Raw genomic sequence first — 25,239 nt, 5'->3', positions numbered from 1 at the left:
GCAGCTTGAAGGCTTCCCCAGTTCGATAGATGATAATCATGCAGAGCCTTCTTGCGAAACCGACCACAACGGGTGACTCACATTTCTGCAAAGAATTAACTGATGGCGTATAAAACAAATAATTTTCGCATAATTTAGATATGATTGCCTACCGATCGTAACAATTTTTTCGGAAATTTCACGACCTGGCGTATAATTCACCTCCAAGTGTGATGAGACATCAACCAAACTAGTTTCAGCGATGAAAAATAATAATTGCTGCAACCTTTCATCAGGAAAGGTTCAGGTGAAGGTAGAGCTGCGGCTCAGACCCTCTCACTTTTGCTGTGGATGAACCCCGTAATTGGGATTAATTATTTTGTGTGGGGAGCTGTCCGTCGGTCACAATGCGGCTAATCTCATCTTTGAGCAATTGGGTCATAATTATAATCAATTTAATCTAAAATCATTACGAAGTAGTTTTTCTTTCAAAATAATTACTTCGATTCGGGACGACTATCATCTGTTGTGGTAAAAATCTATAGATAACATCTCAAATGGCCCATTTCAGTTTGCATGCTTCTTAATTTCATGTCGATCCGATATGCTCAAAATGGTCTAGAAGACTAAAAACTACAAGACTAAAAAAGCTAAGGGACTAAATGGGGACGTAGAACTACGTGGTCTTATATAATAAATCTTTTTTGATAACTGCAGCAGGAGCTTGTGTTTTGTGTAGAAATAGGAATTTGAGCGGGGTTATCTCTGTTTATACTCTTTAGTATGATGCGCTTGACATAGATGGCCCACAGAGACTCACGAGCTACTGATTCTGATCAATAGCTGTGCGGCTTATTCCTCCTTCTATGGATGCTAATGTGGGCTGCAGCTCTCTGCTTGAGGCAGCCTTCCGTCGTGTACTGGAGAACATCACACTCACCACGCAATGATTGAATAAACACCGTTTGGTGCAACCGGATGGAATTCAACTTTGAAATCTGTGTTAGGGAAATTGTTAAAGTCTTAAATTTAACAGATGCGTAGAATTATTTCTGATCGATTGGTGATAAAATTATTGAAATTGGTCCAGGGGCAGCTGAGTTATTAATGTTCAAAATCTTTCATAATTTTGTTACATGTTTCATTTTCGGTTTTCACAAAGTGTACCCCCATATAGAAATCACAGACGTAGTCCTACGTCAAAAATTGCAACATTACTACTCTCATAATATTAAGGATCAATATATTTTTGATGAAACCATACTATAAATATAAGAAATGTTCGATCTCTAGTTCAATTCTAAAATTGAAAACATCCAAGATTTCAGGCTAAATTTTCAAGATTCCTGGGAAATAGCAAAAATTTGCACTTCTTCACAAAAACATTTTTAATATTTGTGAATACACAGCAAAAAAATATTTTTTTTAACCGTCATTACGCTGCTTTTACTGCATTTGTTTACTTTTGTGGCCATAAAACTTACATCAGATTTTCGACATGATTGAAGTACATCCTTTTGGAAGCAATATTTTTTTCCAAACTACAATCTTTTCTTTATTACTTACACGTACAAAAGTAAGTAATAAAGAAAAGATTGTAGTTTTCCTCTTGATAATAATTGGTAATATTGTGCACGTGTGAATTCTTAAAATAGCTAGCAACTATTTCCTAGTTACAACATTTCTGACCAGAAATGGTTGAATTTACACATAATTGACGAATTAGAACGAAATAACGCATGGTAAAATGATAGTTATTTGATCATTTTCCTTTTGCTCGAATGTTGTTCTACCGTTTCTGTTTTGTGAGAGAGACGACGGTAGAGTATGAGCACAGGCAAACAGACATAACACATTGAATATTTCTCACTAGAAAACATCGATGCTAAAACACTGCCGCCTTCTGTTCAGTGATGGGTGTGATGGGTAGTACACTGAACAGATGGCGGTAGTGTAAATGTCAAACGCAAGGGAATAGACTAGGCGCGCCACAGGAGGCGGTACTACCAACTAAAAAACATTTAAATTGACTGTTAAATGCGTGTTCTATGAACAACTTGCGAGTGTTATGTCTGTTTGCCTGTGGTATGAGTGTACGAATCAGTGTTGGGAAAATATAAAAAAAAATCAAATCTCACTAAAGCCCAAGATCACGCTTCATTTTCGTAGAAAAAAAATCAACAAGCACATAACTGCGGTTGATATGGCTAGCTGTGATGTTGCAGCCCGGCACAACAAGCTAACAAAACTCACCAGCTGCAAATCTCTCCAAACTGTGGTGAGATTGAGTTTCATGGTTTTTGCTTTACACACGAACGCAACCGAAACTTCCATAACGACTGGAAGCAGTCACTTTGTGTCTGCCATCGGATAAAAAAAGAGATAGCACTATTAAATCTTCTCTTTCTAAGGTAACGAGGTGCAATGGAATCATTTGGCTGTGTCGATTCAACTCTCAGCTTCAATCGAGGCTTCAACTTTGCACGTTGTGAATAGTCTCACAATATCGAAGGAGCTTGTAAAATCAATATCAAACATTATATTTTGCTCCAATATCAATCGTGATATTGAGAGCGTATGAGAGCGGGAAAATATCAATTTACTAATAGCGAATTTGTTTTTCGTTCAGTTCCAACCTGGATCGGGTATCAAGAGTGGGTCTGCTTGTTGTCTGTCAAACGTCAGTGTGATCGTTTGTTTTTGTAACCTGGCTCGGATTGAGGTTGGCACTGACAATAAGCTTGGGTTCGCACGGGTTGGAATTGGTTCCAACCTGGATAATAAACAAATTCGCTATAATAATGATGCCATCACTGGTACGAATACAGACTGTCGCATACGACAACGAAGCGAGTGTGGTAAAAAACCTTCCTTACCTTTCCTGGCCCTAAGTCCTTCAATTTTGCTGAAGAGGAACCATTTCACTGAATTAGTGATTCAGCCAATCGACCGACAATCAATCGCGTGAAGAGGGCGCTGTTATACAGTTGTGCATTTGAAACGCTGAAATGCTCCCCAGGCCTTAAGAATAGCTAGATTAGTCGAAACGTATATGCGGGTGCATAGTTTCTCAGGTTTATTACCCTTCTCGTGTCGTTTTAGATCGAGGAACATAGTTACGGGCAAGCGAGAATTATTTAATACCAAGTCTCTAGGGTTAACTTGTTTCTTAAAAAGTCAGTTTTTTTGGAAAGGATACTGAGAAGTGAGTACACATGATTAGTAGGTCATAAAGGTGTTTATGAGCCCCCCTAAAGCCCTCTATTAAAAGTATGGATAACTGAAACTAGAAAACTGAAAAAAGTTGATCTAATTGAGCAGCGATTTTTGACAGTTCGATTGGAACAGCTTTTGGCAGACGTCCACACTATGAATAGAGGGCTTTAAGAAATCATATTCGATACACAGGCTTATGACACATAGGCATCAAATCTCACCGCAGTACCAACCGTATTTAATCCGCAAGCGGTCTTCCCCTAAAAGAATCTTCTAATAAGAGGTTTCTTAATTAAGCTCCAGTCTGCCCAAAAACGTTTAGCAGGCCTGTTTTAAGGTAAGCTTCTCACATATGTTTTTAGAAAATCGCCTACAAGATGCTTATGAGTAGGGTTTAGATCGAATTTATGACCTAGTAAGCACTTCATCCCTTTATTTTTGGAAACGGGGTTTTGAACATAAAAGTGGAATATTTGTATTAAAGATGACTTCTAAATGTATTTACCTTTCCGAATGACCGGTAGATTTGATAAAGAGACACAATTTGTTGATATTTTTTTAAAAATCTGACACTGCTTTTTGGTTCTAATTTGAGCTTACGAGTTTAAATTTCGCATTGAAACATCACTGGATTTACTTCATCACACGGATTAAGACAAAAATGCAATGGAAAAATTGATTTGATTTTTTTTTGTGAGAAAAAATAGGTGTAAATATTTGCCAGTAACAACACAACATACCTTAAAGAGCGATAGCGAAGGATTAGTCATTTCCATTTAATTCCACTATCTTATTTGCTTATCCTTAACAGATACGCGTATTTCGTCTACAAAGTGCAGATTTCTTCTGTGTCTAGTACTAATACTCGACACTGAAGAAGTCTGCACATTGTCAAGGATAAGCAAATTTTGTAGTGGAATTAAATGGAAATTACTAAACCACTAATACTTCTCTTTCTCTTTATACAGGTATTCCACTTACACACCCATATTCATCAGGATACAGTTTACCTTGTTTTGTAGGTTTTGAACTTAAGTTTTTGTTTACGGCTGGAAAGTTGACACGTTTTATATTATGCTGCTGATTTTCGTTTGGTGATTTTAACCATTTTAATCATGTTCAAACAAACATCCGATTGTTCAATTGTTCAAAGTCTCATGGATGGGATCGAAATAGATCAAACCATGGCGGATGATAAGTGAAAAAGAAAAAGTAGGATCCAGGAGCGGTGTTTGCTTCGAGCTGTCTTAGCTGATGGGCAACTAAGATCCCAAGATGATCACGATGGTGTGAATCCAGCAGGCTTATAGTGATGCCGAGATACACCGAACTGTTACATTTGATGCATCTCTTTCCGAGGGCTGGCAACGAGTAGCGGTTTTCCTTAATCAAGATCTAAGAAACTTTTCTGAACTGTATTCGGGAGCTTCGAGGATTATTTTGGTGAGATCCTTGTTTTTAATTATTTAGTTCGTAACATTATGTTCCATATAAATTTCGCTAATACAGTGCTAGGAAAACAAATTGAGGAACTCGGCTAGCTTAGCGGCTGCTGCGTTTGCTTACTGTGCATAAGATCGTGGGTTTATTTTCAAATTCCTAAAAAAAAAACAATCATATGCTTTTGGTTTTATCGCCTGGTTGAGGCGTACACAGCAAAACATTAATTTTAATATTACTTCAATCGTGTCGAAAATATGGTGTAAATAATATTACTTGCCAAAAAGGACACAGTAATTATTAATACATTGCATGATCTGACATAGAGCTGCTTTAACTGCATTTTTTTTTTATTTGTGTGGCCACAAAAAAGATTTTCGACATGATTTAAGTAAATCCTCTTGGATGTTATATTAAAATTTATTTTTTGCTGTGTTTCCTGACCCAATACTGTACCCAATACTCCAACTCCGTAGTACTTATGAGGGTGTCACTAATTCGGTGGCTTCTCGTTGAGTAAGTACTACATCAACATTTCCTTTCCTATCCCTAGTTACAGTAAATATATGCCTGGCCGGGAATAGTGACAGTCATGCTTTTGGTATTCTTGTTTAGATTGGAAATAATGTTAACTTCCTAGCATTATTCATGAACACAGTCTGACAAAGAATTTCAAAAGAGACGTGAGTGTCACTAGTATCCGAAGTATACCGTAGCAACGCTGACACTAAGGCTAATGTGTTGATCGGAATTACATATAAAATCCTTCTCAAGAGCAGTTGTTGTCAACGTCGGTAAGATCACCGCTGGGATCGAAATCTAGTGACAGCAAGTTGAACAGGAACTTGATCGTAATTTTTCTATGATTTAAGGAGCTCGTTGGCCTTGTGGCGACCAATTTTGCTTACTGAGCTCAATCATTGATTTTTCATCGCGTTTTAGCCCGAAACCATGTGCCACTCGATAACATAGTTCTAGAACAGAACTTTAGTGCAAAGCAAGTGCAAGTGATCGGGTAAAATGCATTTCAAAGTGTTTTTATCAGCATCCTTTTCGTCAGAACTGTTATTAGGCGATTGACAAGTTGGCCCGATGATTCTGATTGGATTGGAGGCGGATTGTTCAAGAGTTTCTTTGAAGATCCGATGGAATGGTTTGAAGTGTTGAGCTAGAACTAGGAGATGTAACAGTCTTCCAAGTTTTTGCTTCACTGGTAAACCATCGTTCATTTGGTGAGATCGTTCCTGTTTATATATTCACCTGCTTCGGTTTCTACAACTTTATCTTAGACATCATTTTAAAGAGCCTTTCGTGCTGTATTTTGATGAGAAATCAAATTTCTAGTGCGCTATTGTCAAAGGTTGGGAACGAGTGGGTATGGCCAAGTTCCTACATAGATTGGTTCATTCGGCAAGAGGGTCGTCCTAGTGCTTTTTTTCTGGTTTTAGAGTTACAAAACAGATATAGAAAACACCTTAAAGTTCCATTTTTGTGATCATGATTTGTCTGAAGAATTTTTGAACTAGTTTCGCAATAACCCGGAAAAGTATTGGAAGTGCCAGTAGTGCAGCAGAACAGTAAGAGTACAAAATTTATGAAACTTGCTGAGATCTTCACTTTATTTTCATTTATATGTTTTTAAATTTACAATATATTTTCGTTCTATTGCTCTCTACTGGAATCTAGCTAGCGTTCGTGTTCAGCGTTGAAAATTTTTGCGAGGTTTTATGAAGCACACAAATGGATAAGTTCGCGAGTCATTGTGAGTTTTAGCGAACTAATCCTGTAGATTGATTAGAGACCTGTTTTTCAGTTTTTACGCAAGGGAAGATAGAACTTGGGTTCTTTCCGCCTTTTCCTTTCTCTTACGGCCTTTTATTCCATTTTTTTTCTTTTCAGAAAGCGCGTAATGGTGCCATAATCATCAGCCATATAGGGCTAATACAAGAGCTAGTGCTCATGTCCCAACCACTCGAGGAAATGGAGCATCATTTAATTTTTTAGATTAGATGCTCCCAACGACCAATCGGTACGAGATGTCCACGTTTCATAAATTTATTGGAATCTGAAGCATCGTGTTTAAATCTTTGATTTAAACAGGCCCGATGCTTCTGAATCATCTTGCCCCTAAAATGCTGCACAGTAGGCCTGGCCGTTTTGATATATTTTGCGCATCTCTGAAAAAGGATGGAGGTAGGGGAAATGTATGTAATGTCGGCCTAAGTGTCCCTAATTTGGGCCCATATAGTTCAAATTCAGCAATCGACTAAATTTTCAATAGTAGCCAAAAATATCCATTAGTACCGTCCCAATGACGCGTTAATCTAGATAAAATTGATAAATAGCAGATTTTTAGCGATGGGCCCAATCTTAGATCCATAGGCCAACATTAGAGCCATTTCCCCTATATCTATCATTTTCCAGGATACTTTCATGAACTGGCTGTATTGGTGTTAGATTAGCTTAGATTAGAACGTATGAATGATTTGTTTACGGGAAAATCAAAGATATATTTGAAACTCGTTAGTTTCACTAAGTTCGTCTTGAAAAATTATCTCAGTTCCAGGTTATGGTTATTATTTGTGTCCTGAATTTTGTATTATGCCCGGAATCATGGTTTATTGAATAATGTTCGATATTTTGGTTTGGTCCAATGGTTTTGATTTTGTTTTTCCTAACTCGGGATCTTGAAAGTTTTTTTAAAGACCGTGTCAAAATATTTTAATGCCAAAGTGAAAAGTAAACATGTTTCCGTTAGCTGAAAGTAAGTAAGTTGTTGGTGAAATTTTACCATGAAATTTGTTATGATACATTAGATTATTTTACAGGAGTCAGTATTTTTTGCTGAAAAAGTCGGTTAAAATTCAAATGAACGTTATCCGTAAGGAATCAATTAAATCGAAAAATTGCATTTTCTATCATTAAATGGGACTAACAGAACTAAGTCTGTACAAGTTCGGAATAAATTTTCTCATTTTCGAATTTTCCAGCTAAACATTACTGACTGGATTCGTGTGCAGTGCTTGCCAAAAAATCTAACAAGATTTTGCTGCGATTAATCAAAATTCCTCCATTATTAACCAAATTATAAAAAGCATTTAAAGTTTGTCAAGATTTCTTCAGTTGAAAATCCAGTACGTTCCCGAAAGATATAGTTCTAGCTTAGCTTACCTTAGAATGACTGCACATATCAATGGTTGCTACTCCGTGCTTGATCAGAATGAGTAAAAATGCAAAAAGAAACAATTGAATGGGGTTGGTAGTGACCGACCATTCTAATTGTACAAGTTTCAGTGACTCCGTATATTAAAGGTAGATAACGACGCCGGCCACGTCCTTGCAATCAGGTAAGAGTGGGGATTGTTCCCAAAAGACGTAGTTCTACGTGAAAATGTGTAGAATGTCAACAACACTGGGGGTTACCTGCGATTCGAGTGACATGTGGTGATTAAAATGATTTAAATGGCAACTTAAGTGAAGTGACTTGCTCAAAACAGATCTCAGTGCTCAACACTCATTTCAATCATAAAAAATAAACTGCAATGCCAGAAGTATTCCACAACTGCACTGCCGGAACGTAATGCTTGTTCGTTCATATTACTAGCACTATGCTTCGGAATGCAAATGCCTCGTGGTATCTGTGCAAATCATAACAAAGACCATATAGTAGAACTGTCTGGAACCGTCAGCCAATTGAGCGTAGCTGTCGCAAGCAGCTAAACCAACACACCGCAAAGTTACCACCGCTCGACTTGAGCAGCAGCTCAAAGTTGACTGACTAGTTTCCATGGTATATGTATGCTATGTAGCGTGGACAAAGAACGAACGAACAAATCACGCGACCTTGAAGGCTTCACTGCCGAACGGACATTCTTCCCTTATTTATTCAAATGCGAAATTATATTGAATTCCAGCATGAATTTGTTTGAACTTTGTACTTTTGTTGTTGTTGATTTATTTTCCGACGGTCTTGTTTACCGTACTGAGACCAATGCTACCGGGGTCGACTGGCATTGAACCCAGGTCCTATGGAGTGAGAGGCAGTCACGCTTACCACTACACCACTGGCAGATATGGTAAAACAGCTGGAAATACTTTCTTCATTCAGCTTGATAAAATCGAGCAAAATTAAGATCGACAATTGTGTTTTCTCTTTAATCATCTTATCGTTCAACGTGATTGAACAGTGATCACCTATGCCTTTTTCTTCTTGCCTTCGTAATGACTCATGTCCAAGCAATGCACAGAATTCCACAACTTGAGCCATGCTTCTTTCCCTGAAGACCAGAACCAACCTTTGCGAAAACAGGTTCAATTTGCTTTCTTTTCATTCTTCTCCATAAAGTCTCTCGAGAAGTCCAGCAGCAGTAGCGGGATGACTAATCATCTCCCGAAGCTCTGCAAGAGTCCACAGCATGTGTTTACGATGCTTCTCCCACTTTCTACATTGGATCGGATTGGACAGCAAGGAGTCCACCACTCTTTACGACCTTGTTATTTGAGGGCGCTTTTTCCACCCGGCACTTGGAATGACGAACGATGATTAATGCGTGTCTTTTACTTCGATCTACTGACGGAACAAGATCGTACGGCAGATCATTCCAAAACAAGTTTCGTACGCTTTGTGGTGGGTACAGCTGTGAATGTCATGCTGAGGAGATGATTTGGTTGCCCGTGGGGTCTCATGAGCTAGTTTTATTTTTTTTATAGATTGTCTTTAATTTGCTGTATTAACGTGGACTTTAGAGGAATTCAGGTTTAACTTTAGTGAATGGGAAATTCCATGAGCATGTAGTTTACTTCTCTCATACCGATCCTGCATGATTCATCGGGCTGTGGTCAATCCTTGGAGTTCAAACTGGTGAAGGTCATTTTAGCAGTGAAACGGATGCAAATCAAAGACAGTTGCATAATTTAGCAACACCTTCTGATTCGGTATGCAAACGCGCTTTCTTGCGAACGTGACTAGGTCGTTGACGATTGCTAAAAATTCAAACACAGTCGCTGAAATACGACTTTGGAGCACGATGAGTCATAAAAAAATCATTGGTTTCAACATCGATATGTATGGTAGATTACCCCCGCAGTGGGACAGTTGTACGTGGTTTATAGGCAGCCCAAAACTTCTTGTTGGTGGCTGACATCTCCAGTGTAAAATAAAAATTCTTGATACAGTTCACCTACCAATGTGTGAATAACGAAATATCCACTCATGACTGTATATTGTCCTTACATCAAATGCAAACAGTCATTTTTGTACATTGCCATGCCTTCACTCTTATCATCCTTCTGTATTTATGATTCATCAATAGCCAACACCGGTGATGACCAACGCAACACAGCTGTCGGTAACCTGCCATCGATCTAAAATACTCGACCAGTCTTGTCCAAATCCGGTTCAACCGGCACGGCTGGGCTGGCGCATATGTGCCTACTTCTTGTGCGCCACATGAAGCCCAAAAGATGTAACTCACATACGATTACGTGTAATTGAAAGTGAATTGGCTTCTTTTCCCGAGCTGCTTCGACATGGGCTTTTTTGCGTATTCACTCAGATGACACCTCGCTCATAGGCTCGTAAAAACCATAAACAGAGATTACTAATTAAATGCAATGACACGTAAGTTCCAATAATGGATAGGAGGAATGTTGTTATTCACCGTCAAGCGAGACTACAGTTCCGCATTACTCCGCACCATAAGTTACACCGAGAACGTGTCTGGAACTTCATTCTGCAATAAACTGCAGACTCATACCAGCGAACTTTTAGTCTTCATGGATATCACATTACATAACAATCGCACACGTTTGCTGACCATAATTTCATCGAATGGTTGCATTTTAGGCTTTTAATCCAGAAATGATACTAACAGAACATAATCCTCGTTTGAATATGTTTTACACGTGGGATTCCACTATCTATTGTGACACTCTGGGCTCAATTGAAATCTTCCCATGGGGCGTTTTTCCGTCATCTCAAACAACCAGACTGACTGACTGTTACAATTAGGCGAAGGAGATAAATCGGCGTAAATTAATTTCTTGGATCTTGCACAGAATGCCACCTGCGGAGCCCCAGTGGAGCCGGAGGCTGATGATCTCTAATACCACTCCAGCCGTGATTGGAGTGTTATTGTGTTTTAAGTTGACACACAGATGGTGGACCGACCGGCGCGACGGGTTGACATTATCTTGCGAAATTTGATCTCGCTGTAATTGTTTGTGTGTTTTTGCGTTGTCTGAATGAGCCACACTACAATGGTGGTTGATGGATCAATTTGTTGTCGGTCTTGTAAGCGAGCAATGGACATTTGTCGGAATGGTGCGTGTGAAATTGGCGCTGGGAAAATGTGCGGTGCTATATTGTTTAGGCTGTACCCACTGTGGTCTTCAGATTGATATGCTGATATCTTTAGTTAACGTGTCTTGAGGTTGCACAGTATTACGAGTTACATCTGTTCAGTTCACTCACCGTAGTTGACTGAGTGGTATCCTTTTACAAGTTTAGTCTCCAAACGACATTGCTTATTTTTTATCATACATGTTTTTTTTTTAGATCCTGGATCATGGTTATTTTCTTGAGTGTCTTGGAATCTGGAAGTATTTTCTGTGCCTGATTTTTGTTATTATGTCCATTGTAATCGATCACTAGACTTATTTCGAATGGTTTAAGAAACTTCTTAGAATCACCCCCAGAGACTTCAGAGTAGGGGTTTTCATGCTTTATTACCCTAGGAGCATTTTTAAACTATAATACCAGAAGAAAATTATTGGCGAACCATTGCAAACCTTTCTGATAGCGTCAAAACTTTGCAATATTTGATTTTTTATAGAACTATTATAAAATCAAAAACCTTGATAAAATTTACAAGACATGTATGTCCAGACATTTGATTTAAATTTAAAAGTTCCTTAATTTGGAATTTTTTGTTGATTTAAGGGTATTAATTTTTGATAAATCATACTGAAACATTTCAAAATGTTTGATTCATAGGAACAAGTTAACATTCTAAAGCAGCAGCAGAGCAATCTAAGATTTTATTACCAGGAAAGTTTCCAGCATTTTTAGACTTTGTAACTGTTACGCAAAATCGAAGTAGAAAAATCCTGGATTTTATTTAAATATTCTGGACACCGAAAATCCTTCAACATTCTGGTTTTCAATATAATTTGCAAAGTTTCTTGTTCGGATAATTTTGGACCAAAGTTTTTTTTTCGGATTGCAGGATTTAAAAATCAGGAATAAGGAAAATTTAAAAAAAATTAGGATTTAATTTGTTTGAACATTGCTAATATTGTAGAACAAGGACAATATTTTGGTATTTTATTTTAATATTCAGAAAAATGTTGAAGTTTCCGAGAAAACATGTTAATTGATGCCAGACCTTACAAAATAAAAAGAAAGGGGTGTTCATCAGGTACCTCAAATACTGAATTGCAGTGATGAGACTCTGGAACTTAAACAAATTATACAAACAAAATCAATATTGTGAGACTTCGAAGTATTTGATAGATCTTAGTGCGATAGGTTAAAAATAAAATAAATTTAAAAAAAGGATAAATTGGAAAATCGCAGGTTATGAGGTTTGAGATTGGGGGGAAACGGATTAAATGTTCATGATGTTTGGTTTACTAAAAAAATATTGTGTCAAGAAATATGCTGTTCAGGTCGGACTCGACTATCCGCAGTTGACTTTACAATTGATCAGTTCCAAGCCAAATAGGATAAAAATACAAATATAAGACAACACGTTCTGCGATTTCCATGACACTTTGCATAATTATGTGTTATGGACAATCTTTCACATTTTTGCAAGAATGCGGCTTGTAATTTTTTTTTCCAAAATGGCGTCTTTAACATTTTTCAATAAATTAAGTGCTAACATAACAATGAAGCGTAATTTTTTTTAAAACAATGGTTTTCACCGTTGATTTTTCGCAAAAAAGCTCACTTCTCCAAATTAACTTTGCTAGCTTGTAGAGGAAACATTTCTCCACCAGTTGGTATCGTTAATTTTTATGTGAGAGCTTTTATTCACGATCATACTATTCCTTATATTAAAAAAAATCGAAACGAATTATTCGTCGCGGTTTCGAAGGAATTCTCGAACTTTTCCCTCAATACGACCCATCAAGCGGCGCACAACGGTCTCGTCCACTGCTTTGGCGATTTTATCCGACCAATTTTTTTATCTGAGCTGCCGTTTGGATGACTGTACCTTTTACCTTCAGTTTCCTCTTCATAATTGCCCAGTAGTTTTCAATGGGCCTAAACTGGGGACAATCAATGGGCGGATTGAGAGTTTTCGGAACAAACTGGACTCCCCGGCTGTAGTGACAACCCGCAAGATCTGGCCAAAATGTCACCACACCATGATGTGACTGGATGAAGGGCAGAATTCGCTTCTGGAGACATCCCGAGTAGCACACTTTTGTCACAATCAGTTGCAGCAACTTGTTTGTGGCTGAAATAAGTCATATCGAAGTTTCTACCACCGATTTGCGACAAGTGTGCTACTAGGGATGCGGTTCAGTGACGAAAACCTTTGTCGTTTGGCCGAAGCTGCAAATGCCCTGCCAGATCATATATTTGCGAGCGAATTTGAATATGCCAGGGACACCTCCTCGAGCCTTTGCCTTGTAAAATGTTGGTCCTGCAAACTGTCCGAAGGCCTTTAGATAGGTTTCATCGTCCATAAGTATGCACCCACCGGACTTGGTCACTTGGTCAGCAGGTTGTCAGACAGCTTTCAAGCACGGGTTCTAGCTACGGTATTCTGATTGACTGATCGATTTTACTCAAATCGCGATCGGACATACCTGGGTTGCTTTTGATGGACCTCACGACCTTTCCATGGAGCTGACGGTTGGCAGTTCTACTCCGGCGTTTTCTTTGAGGCTTCGGATTCGTCGTAAAGGTTTCCCTGTACGTTTTGAGCACGCGCCATACGGTGTTTCTAGGAAAAATAAATACTTTAGCCACCATGGACGCGGACCACGCTGGATTTTCCAGGTGACCGTGCACGATTGTTTTTCTACGCTCCTCTTGCATGGTGACTGTCTCCAAAACAAGAGCGTTTTATGAACTGAAAAAATACACTGTTATTGTTATTGTTGTTGTCAACAAATAGATGTCAAAAGCTTCCGAAAACGTCCACTAGGAGCGCTGTTATAAGCAAAAGAGTTTGTTCCTTTACTACACGGAAACAAATCCGATTCCATTTTCATGAATAAAAAATCATGAATTGAAAAAACTTGCCATCCCATAAAATCATAACAATGATTCATGATTTCGTCATGGAAATTCATGATTTCGTAATGCAGTGGAATCAAGGCGTTACACGTACTTGGCAAACCGTGTTCATAAACCACACTACATATGTATCTCTTATACGCCTTTTGTCTTCCATCTTATACAAGTACTGATAGTCTAGTGGTCAAAGTATGGATTTAATGATCTCAAGGTTCTTCGTTCGAATCCAGTCTGATGCTTTATTTTATTCGTTTTACATTTTTTGGTTAAAAGTTAAACCCATGAATTTAGCTCATGATTTCAACTCGGATGATTCATGATTTTGGGAATGTTTCCTGCGTTACGCAAAAGTTGCTCATGATATCATGAATATTATTCATGGTGTATTTTCATAACATCATGAAATCATGAGTCATTTTTCTCATTTCGGAGATCGGATTTTTTCCCGTGTAAGTGGGCCATGGTTTACGCCTCTTTGTAATGTTGACACTGAATTGTAGCCCCAAAACGTCACTTCTGATCGGAATGACGTCTGAGACAAAGTTGTTTAGAAAAGTAAAATTATTCTGAGGAAAATATACATGGTATTTTTTTGTTATTTTGAGTAACAATTCAAAAAAGTGTTACAAACTGAATTATCTCAAAAAGTATATTTTCAATATTTATAATTTATTTATTTTTTAATAAAGGACATGAAAAATGCTAACGATACGTCAACTTTTGGTCATATTTGTAAACTTCTTGTTAACAAGCTTTTCATGTAATTTTGGCACGAATAACGGTTTAAAATGTCTCTTATATTGTTTCCTGTGTAGAAATTACATTCAAAAGCATCCTAGCTAAATTTTTAAATATTTAACTAAAAGTTCTTCACTTCACGCAAAAGTTTTTGTTAAACGATTTTTGTCAATTTTCAAGTGTCCATGGTTTCAAATATTCCAAAATATATTTTTGGAGCAGTGTTTTTTTTTTAATAAGATTTTCTTTTAATAACAAAAAAAATAGGATTTTTTTTGTTGAGATATTTGAGTTTTTAACACTATTTTTGAATTTTTACTCAACATTACAAAAACAAGAATACAATGTAGATTTATCCCAGAAAGACTTTATTTGTCTCTGCAACTTTGGCCGAATTTTTGTAAATATGAATGAGGAGAAGGTCGAGTTTTTCCGATTCGTCATTTGGCGTGTAACTTCTCAACTCCATCGCTGATTTCTTGCAAACGACCATTAACTTACACCATGGAACAGATAAATCTTCAATCTTTTAGCAATATTGATTTGAATGATATTGATTGCGAGGAATCGACAATGATAGTGAAGCGGGTTAACTGCGGATAATCGAATCCGACCTGTACTCAAGGACTGAGCCTAATTTTCTAGATTTTGGGGCTTAGTATTTTTTTTAAGATCAAAGACTTTGAAAAGAATCTTAGATTTCTAGCTATGATGACTTAAGGCTTAGATTTTCTTATTTTAAATCCAAGATTTATGAAAAATTATAATAACTAAGCACAAACATTTTTGAAATTGACAAAAAACAAAAACTAAAAATAAAAGTGGTTCAGCAATTTAACAATTTTAAAAATTTAATAGTTTAGAAAATACCCATCCTAACCAAAGATTCAAGATTTGCAAAAAACATTCAACAATCGAAAACCTTGAAACATTTTTTGAAATGTCGTGCTCTTCACTTCGTTGAGCACAGTCTGCAAATCACTGCCCTGAACAAAATAATGGGATATAATCGGCGCCGGTGGTGTAGTGGTAACCATGATTGTCTATCACCCCAAAAGGCCTGGGTTCAATCCCAGTCGGCACCGCCGGGATTTTCTGAGGCAAATCTCTGAACACGCCGTCCTTCGGAAGGAAAGTAAAGCCATTGGTCCATGAGGTCGATAGGTAGGGTCCAGGTGTGGGAGTGGGAGCTGCCTCCTTGGCGTCGGTAGTATTGGTACTCAGTACGGAAAACAAATGAGGGAAAAGAAAAATTTGGGATCCTAATTGGTAATCCATTTTTGCCCCATCAGCAGAAAACTCCTGTTTGTCAACTGTGATGATATTTTTATTAATTCTCACAAAAAATCAATTAACCCTTTGTCTGTATCTTGGGGTCTGTACACACTTAGAAACTATTACCAACTTCGGTAATTTTTACCGAACTTTCAACTGCTGAACTTTCGGTAAAAGTTTGATCCTCATTTCAAAAGCTGTTTCACTTAATATTAATTTGAAAATACTGTAAGCCTTGTTTACACATTCGAGCTTTGCTGTTATAGCGAAGTTTACCTTGTTTTGGAGCCTTAAATCTAATGAATTAAAATGCCTGATTTTACCGAACAGTTCAGCTGTTGAAAGTTCGGTAAAAATTACCGAAGTCGGTAATAATTTCTGAGTGTGTATCTTGGAGGTCAATATTACCCCAGACAATTTTTGCAATTTTGTTTATTCATTAAAACGATTTTTTCTATGTCATTTTTGCATGCTATAGTCTTCTTGATATGCCTGCCTCTTAGTTAAGACATATTTCGAATCTTCCGTTTTTTTTTTTCGTTTTGAAGGATTTTGATGAATAAACTTAGCATTATTTTAGAGGTACCGATAAAGATTTCAGCTTGCCTTCGTAATTCTGAATCATGTATAAAATTCTCATGGGATATTCCTTAGAATTGTGTTGGCAAACTCTTCCGAATTACTTTGGAGCACTCTTTAGAAATTCGCTTGAAGTTCATTTCAGAACTGTCTTTGAAGCATGCTATGACTTTCTGAGCCTTCTTCCAATTTCTCCTCAACTTTTTTGAAGTATTGTCTCAAATTGATTCATTTGGTTTCTTTCCTGGCCGCTCCGTGAAAACTAATCTCGTCAGCTTTACGTCGTTCTGTATGGAAAATGTATGCAAGAAACTTCAAGTGGATGCCATCTACACTAATCTTAAAGCTGCGTTTGATAGAGTTGTGCACGGCGTTCTGCTAGCAAAGCTTGAAAAAATTGGATGTTCTGTTTCCTTCTGCAGCTGGCTTAGATCGTACCTCGTGCAACGTAAAGTTACTGTATGCATCGGAAACTACTCATCGGACTGTTTCTCGAACAGATCAGGAGTTTCACAGGGTAGCACTTTGGGACCACTGCTCTCTCTTTATTTGTGAACGATGTAACGTTTATTTTACTACGTGGAGGTAAATTGTTTTTTGCCGATGACTTGAAGATTTATCTAGTCGTTCGAGACTATGCCGACTGTTTAGAACTACAAAACTTTCTTAAAATCTTTAATGATTGGTGTGAACGTTATTTTATGGTCCTGTGCGTCTCAAAGTGCTGCGTAATTAGTTTCCGTCGAACTAGGACTGCCGTTTTGTTTGATTATAACGTTGCTGGGACTGCAGTTCAACGTGTCGATCACGTTAAAGACCTCGGTGTCATGTTGGATGAAAATCTCACATACACTCGCCACTTCTCAACCACGATCGACAAAGCTAATCGTCAACTTGGATTCATGTTCAAGATATCTAAGGAATTTCGTGATTCTCTGTGTTTTAAAGCCCTTTACTGTTCATTTGTATGCTCACTACTGAAATTCGCGTGTATTGTCTGGAATCCCTACCAAGCAGTATGGAGTGGACGATTTAAAGCTGTTCAACACAAATTCGTCAGATACGCACTACGCTATCTTCCATGGAGTGACCCGATGAATTTACCACCGTGTGCTGACCGCTGTCGTTTACTGGGTTTGGATACTCTTGCTAAGCGACGAAACATATCGCAGGTCGTCTTTGTTGCTAAAATTTTGCTCGCAGAATATGATGTTCTTGAGTTACTGGCCAAAATTAATCTGTATGCTCCTGCCCGAACACTCCATCCGAGAACGTTGCTACATGAAGTAGTACATGCAACCAACTATGCTGCAAACAGTTCCTTTGTCGCCATGATTCATCAATTCAACGAAGCCTCTGACCTATTTGACTTTGACTTCAATGCCTCCAGGTTTCGTTATCGTTTGCTGTCGGCTAATTTTTAATTTTTGATGAGTGACTACATTTAGATTTAAGTGTTTCATTGAGACTATCAAGTCAGATGGACAATAATAATAATAATAAAGAAATAAATTATAGGGAAGAGCGCTACTTCGTCGTAATCGCCCATTTCCGTTCTATCGAGCAGAAATCATCAATAATATCAATGATTTCACCATGCACAAAACAATAATACGTTTGTTCCGATGCGTTAGTTCATTAGCTACGACATAAATCCTATTAGAGCGCATTGTATGCATATTTACGTTCATTGTTCTCAAAACAAAACAAGCGCTCCTAGCGCATCCCTTTTTCTCCGTTTATCCGTAGGACGAAGAAAATCTAATGGCGTTTCAATGCGTTTGGACGGAATTGAAACGCGTAGGACGAATTTAGAAGCAAGAAGCAGTGTTAGATTTTTTGAAAAAAAAAAACGCAGTAGGCTCTGCCCGCGAACGGTTGGTTTTGTTTTCGCTGGCGCTGATTTCATCTGTTTTTCGCATATTTTTTAATTGTACCAAATCAAAAAAATATTAGTTCTCGCGTGTGGATAAGTGTAAATTAAGATCTATCACGTCTTAAGAGGTTTTTTAGTGATATTGTAATTAACGTGAAAAATCTGGGACAAGAATTTGTTTCGAGTAGCTGTGTTGCTGTGGTGTCGCGTCGGTCGGTTTTTCATTTCGCTTGTTATTGGTGCTTTGCCTCCCTCCCCAGCATAGTTTTACGGCGCATTTTTTTTCTTGGTGCTGGCGTGCTGCCTTCCGGAGGATGCACGCAAATGAGGTGTCAAGCAAAAATTCGGTGCAAATGAAAAACTTCGAATGTGATTCAAAATGTCGTGTTGGGTTGTAAAAACAACGCGGAAGATTTTTTCGATTACCGCGAGTGAACAAACCGGTCCTTTTCGGAGGCAGAATTTGGTGAGATCCATCTGATTTATAATCAATCATAAATGCACATTTCCATATATTACTAAATACGCGCCAGATTTCGAAACATCACATTTCGAAATCTGGAAGTGTGTTTGCAGTACCATTATTCATATGATAACGGTAGTGTTTACATGCGGGGCTTATTGTATGTGAAAGTAACCTCGGAATGGACGTGAATTACCAGGCATTCTGAAATGGGTTGCTAAATCTGCAGTAGAGCTATCGCTTTCTAACTCCCGGACTAAACTTGCTTTAAATTATTACATCAAGGATTGTTGTAAGCAAATTTCTTCCATAATACCACTGCCGGCCAGTGGGGGTTAGATTGAATACACACACACAAGAAGCAGTGTTAGATTTTTAATAATATCTCAACATTGTTTGACTCTTTACCAAATCCAACGGTACGTACGGAGAGGTGGATAAATTTAGAAGTTATCTTTGATGAAAACATTCCATGTTTTGTTCAAACGCTTTCCAAAAAGCGTGGTAAAGTGCGGCATGTCCTTAGTAGGACGGAAATTAGATCAAAAACCCTATTCGAATTATTCTCAGAATTCCCTTGAATATGACCACACAAATTTCTCGGAAAATTTCCTTCCATAATTCTCTTGAAAATATCTTTAAAATGTGCTTGCAATTCTCTTCATGAGTTTCTTATCAGAACTCCATTTAGTTTGTTTTCAAAATACCCCTATAAATCATCGAAAAATCCTCTAAGAATGCTACCAGATTTTTTTAATTGCTATTAAAAGCTCGTTCAAAAAATTCAATGTTATTTGATTCCCATGGAATTTCTCTCAGATTTGCAAAACTGTTCGGAATGTCTGAAATAGATTGAGCAATCTTTAGAATGTCCGTAGATTTTCCCCTTATTGGGATTTATTTAACAATCGGATGATTGTCAACCGTTTGTGGTAGGGAAATTCTTCACGCAATTGTGTGCTTATTCAAGCTTATACTAATTTGCAACTGCTACTACTGTCAAACAAAACAGGGCTGGTAGACTTTAGTGACTAAAATAACAAAAAAATAGTGACTTCAAAACAATGAAAAAGTGACCAATAGGGACAATTATTGATCAAAAAGATATGGTTCCAATTTTTCTGAACTTTCTAAACTCACAACTAGTGATGCAGCGAATATTCGGCCACCATAGTATTCGGCCGAATATCAAGCTTTGCCCATTAAGGTTCGTCAATGTATAGTTTTCAACCTTTATTTTGATAGAAAAATATTACTTTGTAATATAATTGCATACAATTTTAGAAAACTCGTCCTCCATTAATAGGAACACTGTTCCAGTAGTTGTGGTAGTTGCTAACTTTGGTTCCTATAATAGTGGAATGCGTTGGTTTCTCATGGGTTCCACTATTATAGGAACACTACCGCAACTATAGGTGCAAAGGACTGAAAATCTTAAGGAAAATTAATTATTTTCCGTCACTTTTGGGCATATTTTAAGATTGAAATATGCAAATATGCTTTATTTTAGGAGAGCTACCGATGAAAAATTCCGGCACGAACTCCATACCGCAACTATAGGTACACATTTATTACTGGAACACCTACCCTAGTCATGTTTACCCATTAGTATAATGGAGAAAGTTGCTAGTGATTATAAGAGCTCTTATTTGCCTAAATGACGTATGATAATAAGTCATCGCAAAAGTGTCTCAAAAAGCTAAAACTGAAACATCTTAGGAAATTTGCTCTGATTCCTATTTTTTATTATGGTCACTTTAACGCTCTTAGGTCATTCGTGACTTTCCCGGGGTGAGATTTCAACTCATGACATTGGCGTGAGAGGTCTGAACCACTACGCCGGGGTCACCCCCACCACTTATTTGTATTAAAAAATATAATAGAAATACAATACAACTTAGAGTTACAATGCCTACTGATCACAACCATAAAGCTAAAAGTTAATGAAAATTAAATTACAATAGAATATACTGTTTTGAACCATACAATTTATGGTAACTAAGGGTTTTACAGTACTACTACATGCTTTGAAAGCTGCGGTTTCCAAATAATCTGACGCAAGAAGCTATTTTTTGTATGGTCTGTTTTTGTCACGTGCCTACAATGCATTCTTCAAACAGTTCCTATTTTGTCGCCGAGCAGACCAATGGTAAACACAACCATATGGATAAGTTCGCCTTCCGCGGACTTGCACTATCGCGCATTTCCGACTCAAGTGGTCTACATGTACCCACTGGCGCAGACGGAAAATCAATGTAAACAAACTTCTATTTCGCCCACAATAAACTAGATAAGCAAACGATCTGGTACCGATGGCACGTGTTTGCGATCATTGTGGTGGTGGTGAGGTCGAAAAAAAAAACAAATATTTGATTTCACAAATAAAAGCATTCAAGCATTGCAAAGCTCGCAAGCAGCTACGCTTACTTTGAAGTGCAGCAATAATATTAGGCAAATAGATGAGGTAATAAGCTTTAATTAATCTACCAAAAAAAATAAAAACAAAAAAAGAAGCACAAACGTTCCCAGCTGCTCTATAATACGAATCATTCTGTTGTTCATTTTTTGTTTACTTAAGATTAGCTCCGAGGCTTAGATTAAAACCGCCGACGCCGCCTGCCTACCTGCTGCGTTAGTTCCCGTTGCTTTGCATTGGCGCTGCTCAGAGAAAGCTTCCACCTACTGTTTGTTCGACTGTTCGTCGTTTTTTTTTTTTTTGAGGAGACCCTACAGCATCTGTTTCTCTCCACGGTTAACTCGGCTAACGGTGGTCGGTTCAGTGTAATAAAAATTCTTCTCTTTCACCGACCAAACTGATTCACCATTGACCAAAACGGTTTACACTTCTTTTGAGGTCAATAAAATCATTCCACTTTTCGATGCACAAACACTAAAATGACAACTTTGGGCTTGTTTTTGTCGTTCGGTAACTAGGGACAATTTGGAGGAATTTGAGGATAATCACCAGATTAGCATTCGTTTGGCGTTTATTGATAATTTATGCACTATGGAGTTCTTCTTTGTTTCCCATCACTGAATTAATGCACTCGTTTCTTATTCGTTTTTCGCTTGCTTCGTTTCGATTTTGGCTCATTAAATTTATTGATAAACCACTTCGGCGGCCTCCTGCGATGAGCAGAGTTGACACTCTTCTCGGTGTTTCCTTCTCACACGAAAAAACAGAACTGTGGTGCTCCCTCGCAAACGAGTTTCGGGGAATCCACCTTTCACCTTCAGCGAGTAGTAACAACGAACAACGAACGTAAAATCAATAATTCACTCACAACTTCACGGATCTTCCGTCAAAGGAAAGTTTGATTATAACAATAACCACCGTCAATTGAGTCAGGTGACACGCCGGAAAAAAAAGTATTAAGTAGCGATACATGCAATATAACAATCAAACGCGTGTCTTCGCGCACGATGGAGGAGCAATCTGCGAAATGCTCAGTCCACTACCAACAGGTATTTTCACCTTCGCGCACGAAACCGTACTGAAGCATGGAAGTATGAATGTGGATTCGAAAAGCTCCGAACCCACCGGACAAGGGAGGCTACTAACACACTCACTCTTCAGTCAGCTTGCGGTGGCAATCGGCGACAACGAGCCAAACAACCACCGACTGTCTGGTTCGACCACTACATACTTAGGTGTACCTTAGTACTCAACTACAATCAGCTTAAAGTGCGATTAGCGTCTGTTGCCTTATTCGTTGTCCGTAGTGGGTGGCGAAGCTCTGTTCATACGGTAGAAGTTTGCTGCCTGTGTCTACTAATGGGAACATCCATAAATTTCGTCACGGATTTAAGATGGGGAGATATGAAGTTTGATGAAACGTGTCAATTTGTGACATACGGGGACTAAGCTCAAACATGACATCACATTTGTTTACGCATGAAAAAAAAAGTTACAAATCAATTGGATTTCTTCTCTGGATAAAGCAATATTTCTCATTCAGAAACACAACAATTTTCCAACGTATTTTAATCCTCATCATTGAATGTTTCTGTTATGAATTTTTCAATAAAATATGATAAAAGTACGTATGTTGAATTGGTTTATTAACATTTCGAGATTTTTTTCTGATGATTTTGGAGATGGCATTTGTGTGAAAGTATTCCAAAACTCTTCCAAGCTTTTCTATTTAAAGTAATTTTTTATAAAATTTAAATAAAGAAAGAGAGATGGATTGGTAATTTCCATTTAATTCCAGTTCATTAATTGCTGATCCTTTACAGATGCGATATTTTTGATATTTTTAGAAATATGAATCCTCGGTAGACGTGTTTTTATCAAAGGCAAGTGTCACTCGATCCATCCAAATTGCTGTTATGGCTCGAGTGACACTTGCCTTTGATAAAAAAAACACGTCTACCGGGGATTCATATTTCTAAAATTATCATCTATCAATGAAACAGTCATTGGCCAGCATTCAAAAGCAATGCAGCTATGATCTGTCAATCTAATTGAAACTTTATTGGCTCTGTTGTCTTGTGAATTTTAGCTATAACGGTCTCTTTTCTGATTTTTATATCTCAATCTATAGAATCTACACGAAAACTATGTGTGAACGAAATTTCTAGAACAGTATGCCGTAGACTACAAATTTTTATATCATATGGGTGGAAAATTCATAGAACAAATACTTTAAAATTCTTCACTTTTTAAGATATCCTCGAGCATGAAACTAAGTCAAACTTCAATAAAAAACACTTTGAAAAGTCAACGTTTGGCCACAAAGTTGGTAGATAAAACATTAAGCTCTGCTATGAAAGTTGTTACAGCAGTTTTCGTTGTTTCAGTCTCGAGATACAAATATTATAAACCGTAAATTACCTTAAAAACATAAAATTAACTTGAAACACCTCTAAATCATCACCGATTTTGCTGAAAATTTGCACAGAAATTAACATGAAGAACAGTAATCACGGTTGACCTGGTGCATCCCGAACATTTATGTTAAAATGAAGAGGTCTACTATACGTCTTACGGGATGGTATAGAGGGAAATCGAAAATCAAAAATTACGACCGTCTCGAAAAGGTGTTAGGTTTTGAACGCGTATAACTTTGTCATTTATAGATTAAAATAAAATCCATACACACCAATCGATAGGAAATAACTCTATGAATCTAATACTAAATGCTTTCAAATTTTTCATAAAAAAAACTTTTGAAAAATGTACAAATAAAAAGTGACAATTTTAACACTGTTTTCATGAAATAAACGTTTCCCCATAATTGCTTGGATATTAATCATTTGTTTCTGAATTTGTTATATTTCTATTCGAGTGTACCCTATTAGGCATAAATACGTTAGGCATACGGACGTTAGGTATAAAGTCATTAGGCATAATGGACGTTTGGCATAATATACGTTAGGCATAATGGACGTTTGGCATAAAATACCTTGCTGCTGTGCAACTCTAGAAAACTGTTTCGAGCATGGTGAACAATGAAATCCATTATTTATTATATCATAAGTGACGTAACTACATATTTACTTAGATCCAAGATTAGTAGCGATAGCGGTTAAGTAATCTGGCAACAAAACTCAGCATAGTTTTTTACTACATCTTGAAATCAATCGCATATAGGAATAATAAAGCACACATTTGTTGTAATACACACATAACTTTGAGATTTGGGCGTAATTGCTTTTGTAAACAGACATGTCAATCGCTGATGGTGAATAAAAGAAAAAATCTCGTGAACAAACTATACCAAATGATTGAGGAACCATTCATCTGCCTGTTTGTGTTGTTAGTTTTTGAGATTGAGCTTTAATTCGCGAGAAATCGTCATATGAAGTGTTTGTTTACAAAAGCAATTACACCCTAATCTCGAAGTTCTCCGGAAATGTCAAAGAAGAAAAGGTTTTCGTCAAAGAACAGCTCATGTAATGAAGAATGGTGAATTCTGTGATTTTTCATTCAATAACAAAAACATATCTGATGCTTCCAGGATTTACTCCCATACTTTTCGATACAACGATTATGTTTTTGTTGTCATCAGAATGAATACTAGCAGAACCGTGTGCTGATGTGAGGGAGCGATACTTCCATGAACAGTGACGAGTTGCCGAAACAAACAAGAAACTGTGGCAAACGTACCATCTGCAACCAAATACTTTGCCTGTCCAAGACGTCGCAAGTTTTCATGAGTCCCAAAAATTAACGCTCTTTTATTATTGCCACCGATGTCAGTAATCAATACACGGTCCCCATTATCATCCTTCTGGAATTCAATGGGTAGATTATGCCTAACGTCCTTTATGCCTAACGTCCGTATGCCTAACATCCGTATGCCTAACGACAGTATGCCTAACGTCGTGTACCCTTTCTATTCCACATTTAAGGGCGAAGATTAATTCTGGATTAAAACATAATATTTTCGATACTGTATTGTATGTTTGCAGTGA

At 37.5% G+C, this 25,239-nt stretch overlaps 1 long non-coding RNA gene across 1 annotated transcript in view; it reads right to left on the bottom strand.

Moving 5' to 3' along the window:
• LOC135714521 (uncharacterized) overlaps positions 1-22,294 on the bottom strand; it is a 32,765-nt gene extending 10,471 nt beyond the window's left edge. Inside the window, exon 1 of the long non-coding RNA XR_010518844.1 lies at positions 21,444-22,294. This is a non-coding gene — a long non-coding RNA (uncharacterized LOC135714521). The remainder of the gene's footprint in view (positions 1-21,443) is intronic.
• Positions 22,295-25,239: the final 2,945 nt, after the last annotated feature.

This window comes from Ochlerotatus camptorhynchus, unplaced genomic scaffold (assembly GCF_037179485.1).
Source record: "Ochlerotatus camptorhynchus isolate MF236.1 unplaced genomic scaffold, CSIRO-AGI_Acam_v1.1 ptg000658l, whole genome shotgun sequence".
Taxonomy (NCBI): Eukaryota; Metazoa; Arthropoda; class Insecta; order Diptera; family Culicidae; genus Ochlerotatus; species Ochlerotatus camptorhynchus.
The sequence above is the reverse complement of the archived record's forward strand: the minus strand, read 5'-3'. Positions and strand labels throughout refer to the sequence as shown.